This window comes from Silurus aristotelis, assembly GCF_946808225.1.
Source record: "Silurus aristotelis genome assembly, chromosome: 16".
Taxonomy (NCBI): Eukaryota; Metazoa; Chordata; class Actinopteri; order Siluriformes; family Siluridae; genus Silurus; species Silurus aristotelis.
Genome location: NC_139589.1, coordinates 4,417,027 through 4,424,402, shown reverse-complemented (window position 1 = coordinate 4,424,402; position 7,376 = coordinate 4,417,027).

Sequence of the window (7,376 nt, the reverse complement as noted above, 5' to 3'; positions counted from 1 at the left end):
TGTAAATATACTGTACATAAGCATAAATCCTAGATTTTTATTCAGTACAGTAGCAAAGTAAACAGGAAAAAACAGCACTGCACTAACATGCACACCATCAATAGGTGGTAATGATTTCATGAACTTTTTAATAGTAACGTTGAAAACATCAGGAAAAATCCTGACTATTAAAATAAATCCACACTATTTTATACATATATAAACACTACACTTGCACTACATGCAATCATGATTATTGGAAGTAAAGTGTGGAAAAGCACTTATTATAATAATGGATAAGAAACATTACAGGTTAAAGGATGGTGGTGGTAAATAAATAGTAAATACAATAATTTTCCTTTAAAAAATGTAAATAAGCTTTACCAAAAAAAAAAAGAAAAAAAACAACAACTCAGCATTGTTGTTTTTTTTATATGTAGCAGGCAGAAAAAAAAATTATTCCAAGCCATTGAGTACTAAATCTGAATATTATTTAAAGTACATGTCAAGGGCATGGCATCATGGCAGTTGGTGCTGAATATTAAATAGCGCTAATTCAATATTCTATGAGGTGCCAATAGCAACAGACCTTTGACCTTCCATATTGCTGACAGTCTTTTGTCCTGTGAACTGATTCAGTTGCTCAGCATTTGTATAATTTTGGTTTTGTGGCTGCAAGTAGTGCTCTGGAACTCTGGGGGCTGACGTTAATGAAGAGGAGATAACCCGATGTCACAAACCCGGTGGCACAGAATTAATGCTCTCAGTGTTGCCGTTATCTGGCACCCTCGCAGACAGGAGGAGACATTTTTAATAAGCACTTTTCGCTTTTGTCCGAAAAACCTGTCTGATCGACCCATTTACTCTCAAGGTGCATCACAAAAAGCAAATGATGGAGCAGTGTGATGGAGATAAAGGTAAAAAATATTAAAAAAAAAAAGAAAATACAACCCTTTGAAGGGTCTTAGACCTCCGGCTGGGGGGAAATATCAATTTGGTGCCTATAATGCTCGTCCTCAGCCGTTGCCGCGCCACCGCTTCGCTGCCGTGTTCTCTTATCTGCATTGCACTGCTTGTGGGTCACTGGGCATCAAAGGATAATCTGTTCTCCTAAGAATCAGTCATGGAAGCTCTGATGTTCTCACAGACAAGATGAGAGTTACTGAAGTAAAAAAAAAAAAAGAAAGAGAGGCTATTTTCTGACTTGCTAAAGACTTCATACAAACAATCTCTGTTCTCTCAGTGTTGTTGATAAAGGTTGCTATTTCCTGATCTCTGGTTAAACGGGAATGAAATGACATTCAGCTTCCAGTTGTTGGCTGATACTTGTAAGCTGATGCTGGTTCACAAACCCAGGCAGGTAGTAAAAGAGAAACCAAAGTGTTCTGTATACACGTACAGGTTTAATTAGTGGGATACGTGTTTACCTTCGAGTACGAGGTGAAAGTAGTTAATGGAATGGGAATGTTTTGTTGTCAACAACGGCAGTGTGAAAGCCATTCCTTGTGGGATACCTTGTTAAATAACACTCTCTACTAACACTTCCTGGTGTACCGCCAGCGTTCAGCTGTATTAGGCTTTATGTCCGGACTAATATTTTAAGTCTCTGTACAAAATAATAGAAAAATAAAATAAAATAAATGCTCGTACAGGTAATATTATTGAACTATTACTAGTGCTTACATTTATTACTTTATTACTTTTTTTTTTTTTCACAGGCATTTGGTGTTTTTATTTTCTACCCAATTATTCTTGTCAATATAACAATCCTATATGCTGAGAGAGAAAAGAAAATGTAATTAATAAATGAATTAATTAATTAATAAAGATAGATAGATAGATAGATAGATAGATAGATAGATAGATAGATAGATAGATAGATAGATAGATAGATAGATAGATGACAATAAACAACTACAGAAAATGTTATCATATACAGCAACAGCATTAAAATGTAATTAATATATTTAAATGTAATTAATTAATTAATTAATTGTGAGTTGTGGGAATTCCTTCTTAACTTAATTTAATGAGCAAAAAATTCATCCTTCTAAAAATAAATTATTTCCAAATCACCAAAAAAGTAAAAAAAATAAAAAAATAATAGTTTTTTAGTGGGGTTTTTTTTTTTTTTTTTTTTTGCAAGCACAATGATGGAAAGAGTATCAAAGATACTTTAATGCCAATGAAAGTAAGACTAATTTGATCATCTGTTGAACTTCAAAAAATTCTGATCCAGAAAAGTTCAGGCGATCTAAATATATATATATATTATAATATTATAATATATAAGTGGAACCCACTTATCTCGCCCTCGGTTACCTCGACAACCCTATTAAGTCGACATTTTTGAAGTGGAACCGCCAAATTCTCGCTTTTTCTAAGCATTTTTTATCGCTTATGTCGACTTTTTTATGTCGCTGAACCCTGATATCTCGAGCACAAGGGGGAAAATATTTGCCATTTAACGTCAGTTTTCTCGATCAGGGCTGTGCAGCCGCAAAAGAACTCGCGAAAATAGCGGAAAAATCAAACCTTCCAGCTGCTACAGGTGTTGTATTGTATACTGGTGAATCTCTGCTGTTAGTTAGTGCACATATGCCTTTTGTTGTTAAATGTTATGCGATGAACGGGAGGCGAAAGCCGCGCTTGGTAGAAGTGCCGGTGGGAAGACACGTACCGGGATACGCATGAGCGATAACAACGACCGCCGTGAACCAACATATACCAACAATAACGGACAGTGAGAGTGTGGAAGTTTAAATAGGAGCTGGTGATGATGATAAACGAGCACCAGATGTGCGCGATTGAAGCCGGGAGCTTCAGAGAAAGCGGCCGAGAAAACACCTGACACGCTGAAGGGGGCTGAAGGGGGCGTGGCAGGTGGATTCCTGACAGATAAACATGTACTGTATGTATTTTTATAGCATGCCTTCATCAAACAAACGCTGTTGTGTAAAAAAAAACCTTCAGAAACACGTGCATGCACATTCTCATTTATTAACGCACATCATGTACATAAAGAAATTTTGTTGATGGAGAAGTATAGAGAAGGACAGAAGGAGCTGCATTGTGTATTTGTGGATTTAGAGAAAGCGTACGACAGGGTGCCGAGAGAGGAGTTGTGGTATTGTATGAGGAAGTCAGGTGTGTCAGAGAAGTATTTGAGGGTGGTGCAGGACATGTATGAGGACAGTGTGACGGCAGTAAAGTGTGCAGTAGGTACGACAGACTGGTTCAGGGTGAAGGTTGGACTACATCAAGGATCGGCCCTGAGCCCTTTCCTGTTTGCAGTGGTGATGGACAGGTTGACGGACGAGGTCAGACAGGAGTCTCCCTGGACTATGATGTTTGCAGATGATATTGTGATTTGTGGTGAGAGTAGAGAGCAGGTTGAGAAGAGCCTGGAGAGGTGGAGATATGCGCTGGAGAGAAGGGGAATGAAAGTCAGTAGGAGTAAGACAGAGTACATGTGTGTGAATGAGAGGGAGGGCAGTGGAGTGATGCGGTTGCAGGGTGAAGAGGTGAAGAAGGTGGAGGAGTTCAGGTACCTGGGGTCAACAGTGCAAAGTAATGGAGAGTGTGTTAGGGAAGTAAAGAAAAGAGTGCAGGCAGGGTGGAGTGGGTGGAGAAGAGTGACAGGAGTGATTTGTGATAGAAGAGTATCTGCAAGAATGAAAGGGAAAGTTTATAGGACTGTGGTGAGACCTGCGATGTTGTATGGATTAGAGACAGTGGCATTGAGTAAAAGACAGGAGGTGGAGCTGGAGGTAGCAGAGCTGAAGATGTTGAGGTTTTCGTTGGGAGTGACGAGGATGGACAAGATTAGAAATGAGTTTATTAGAGGGACAGCACATGTAGGATGTTGTGGTGACAAGGTGAGGGAGGCGAGATTGAGATGGTTTGGACATGTGCAGAGAAGGGACATGAATTATATTGGTAGAAAAATGCTGAAGATGGAGCCACCAGGTAGGAGGAAAAGAGGAAGGCCAAGGAGGAGGTTCATGGATGTGGTGAGGGAAGACATGCAGGTAGTTGGTGTAAAAGAGGCAGATATAGAGGACAGGGTGGTATGGAGACGGATGATCCGCTGTGGCGACCCCTAATGGGAGCAGCCGAAAGAAAAAGAAGAAGATGTACATAAAGAAATTTCAGGCACGTTAATATACTGCCGCCATTTTGATTTTTGTTTATCTCGATCATCGGTTACCTCGATGCTTTTTGGTGACCCCCTAGGACATTGACATAACCGGGTTCCACTGTATATATATATATATATATATATATATATATATATAGCCTATACAGTATACAATATGTAGGCATGTGTGTGAGTGTTTGTAATTATAAACAGGCTGGATGACTGTAAGAGCAGAAATGAATATTGAGGATGCATGTAGTCCATAGCGCCGTGTCCACAGGCTGTGCAGGTTGCTTGAAGCTCCCCGTTGATCAGATAATACGCCGTAATGGCACTTAGATGTATTTAACACAACATGGAATCACTACTGAATACCCAAGTGAGAGCTTGGTTTAATTCTTAATCATTGAGCTTTCATTTTGTAATACATCCAACTAGCTAGTTTACTTAGCTAGCTAACGGCTTTTCTATTCATGTCTATTGGCTGAATGTGTAACCTTGTTAATTCATATTCGACAAATAATTTGGTAATAAGTTTCACCGAATCAGCCTCACCTGATATTGTTAAGGAACTAGCGCATGTAAAAACGACAGAGATATTCGTCTGTATTTATTGTTAAACTCCTAATGCAGTGTGTGAACATATCACTATACTATATATCTATATAGCACTTTATATCACGTAAACCCTGTGGCTTGTTTGACTGCGAAAAGCAATAAAATCCATCTCACTGTTGGAGGTTTGTTTCTAATGGAAATTTGTACAAGATAAATGAGTAGATTTCTCTTGTGACCTCTTGACTTTGTACATCCAGAACTGCTACAAAGAGTATGAGAACCTTCGGTTATTCTTTTTAACAATTCTTTTTAGATTTTTAATTTCTAAACACGATCACGCTCTGAAATGTCACATGACCAAAACGCTCAGCTAGCTGATGGACACAAAAGACTGACTCCATTCCCTTCGGTGCGATAAAATACAATGAAACTGCTACAACACATCTGCAGATTCTCGGCAGGAGTCGAGCACCTCATAAACTCAGAGTCTCTCACCCATTACACGTAGCTTCTCTGGCTGCGGTACGTTCGGACGGCGACGCCTTTAATGCATTCTCGACATACTGCTATATCACCTGCTGAGCTTTATATGAAATGAAAGCGAGTTCCAGGTCAAAGAGCTTCACTCTCATAAATATCTATTCCTCCTCACGGCGCTAGCAGCGGAGCAGCGTCTGAGTCTTAACGAAGTCTCATTATCAGACCCGGAGCACAACGTGTGATATATGAGGATTATGAAATTATTGTTAAATTATTCGAAAGGCAAACACAGTATCATCAGCGCCCTGAAAACACAGCTCTATTTCATATACAATCCGAATCAATATTTCTCAGCAGCCATATTATTTCTCATCAGCAATAATTCTATTAGGTCAGTGGCGTATTTGTTCTCATGTGTCGCCTTTCCAATCTCTGGACCCTATTTCTATTATCTGTGTTTCTCTGGAGGGGACTCTTTCGCTGGCAAAACAAAATGAATGCAATCTGTCATTATCAAGCGAGGTGCACATTTTTTTTTTTCAAAACAGGACTGCAGAGAAATGTGTCTACATGACACAGGTATATTGAGTAGAGTTTTTTTTTTTACGAAACTCTCCCCCTAATAGAGCATGGCCATCTATAAGAGGAGGTTCACTTGCCGGATTTTCATCCTAATGCAATTCGCATAGCATGAAGCCGTGCCGATTATTACTTTTCTACTCGTTTTCTTTGCTTTTCTTTTTAAGGAAAACTTTGATTTAGAGCAACAGTCGGTGACTTTCAAAACTTTTAGTAATGAGAACTGAGTGTAAGGACATGTTCACCAGCCTCAACGAAACGATGTGCAGCTTAGAACGTTCAGGTGGAAGATTTTACCTTGGGTATAAGATACACCAAATTTTCAAATGACTTTATAAACAAAATGTCTTGAATTCTTCCACCTGTTGTTACAGATTTAACTTTTATTTCCTAAAAATAAACAACTGACCACGTTCCAAATTTAGTGCAAGTCGTACAGGTAGCTGTATAAGTCCTAGTTGTAATATTTGTAGTAGTAGACTTTTTGTAGACTTACCTGTCAGAAATGTTTTATTTACCACTTTTCATGAATAATACAATAATAAAATAGTTTTTATGTAATTTATTGGTACAAACTCTGTTTTGAAATGTTACTCCGAACTTTCGAGCCACTCGTGGCTTCTCGCAAACTCAGATTTTTCTGAAAAAATGAAAAGTCGGCAACTATCGAGGTCACGAGTGTCAAGGTGGCGAGTATCAAAGTTCCACTGTATACTTAGGAGTAATAGTAATAGACAGTGTTTTTAGCAGTACTAGTAGTAGTATGATTAATAGTAGTAGCAAGAGTTACAGTAGTAGTAATAGTCAAAATAGCAATATTATTAGTATAATAATGAATATAATCCCAATTAAAAAAAAAAAAAATGCATCCTTGATGTACCCGGAAAGAATGCAAAGAATGCAGAATTCAGCCGAATATGAACAAAAGACGTGATGCTACACAGAGACAAACATGGCCCTGTCTCAACATGCCTTCAAATTCAAAACTACACTATTTTTTCCTAAAGAAATTGTACACGTCATCAATTTAAATATTTTATATGTTTTCCAATGTTGATAAAATGTAGGCCAGGCAGAGGGACCGAGCTGGGAAGAATGTACTGTAAGTTAGAGCAATAACGGATGGAGATGGAAATGTGTTGACTAGTGAGGAGAGTGTGTTGAGAAGATGGAGGGAGTATTTTGAGCAGCTGATGAACGAGGAAAATGAGAGAGAGAGAAGGTTGGATGGTGTGGCGATGCTGAAGCAGGAAGTGGATAGGATTAGTAATTAGGAAGTGAGAGCAGCGATTAAGAGGATGAAGATTGGAAAGTTGGTTGGACCAGATGACATACCGGTAGAAGCGTGGAGATGTTTAGGAGAGATGCAGTGGAGTTTTTAACCAGGATGTTCAACAGGATATTGGAAGGTGGACTACAGGGGAATAAAGCTGATCAGTTACACCATGAAGTTATTGGAAAGAGTAGTGGAAGCCAGGCTGAGAGAAGAGGTGACCATCTGTGAGCAACAGTATGGTTTCATGCTGAGGAAGAGCACCAAAGACGCATTATTTGCTTTGAGAATGTTGATGGAGAATTATAGAGAAGGTCAGAAGGAGTTGCATTTTGTATTGTGGATTAAGAGAAAGCGTACGACAGT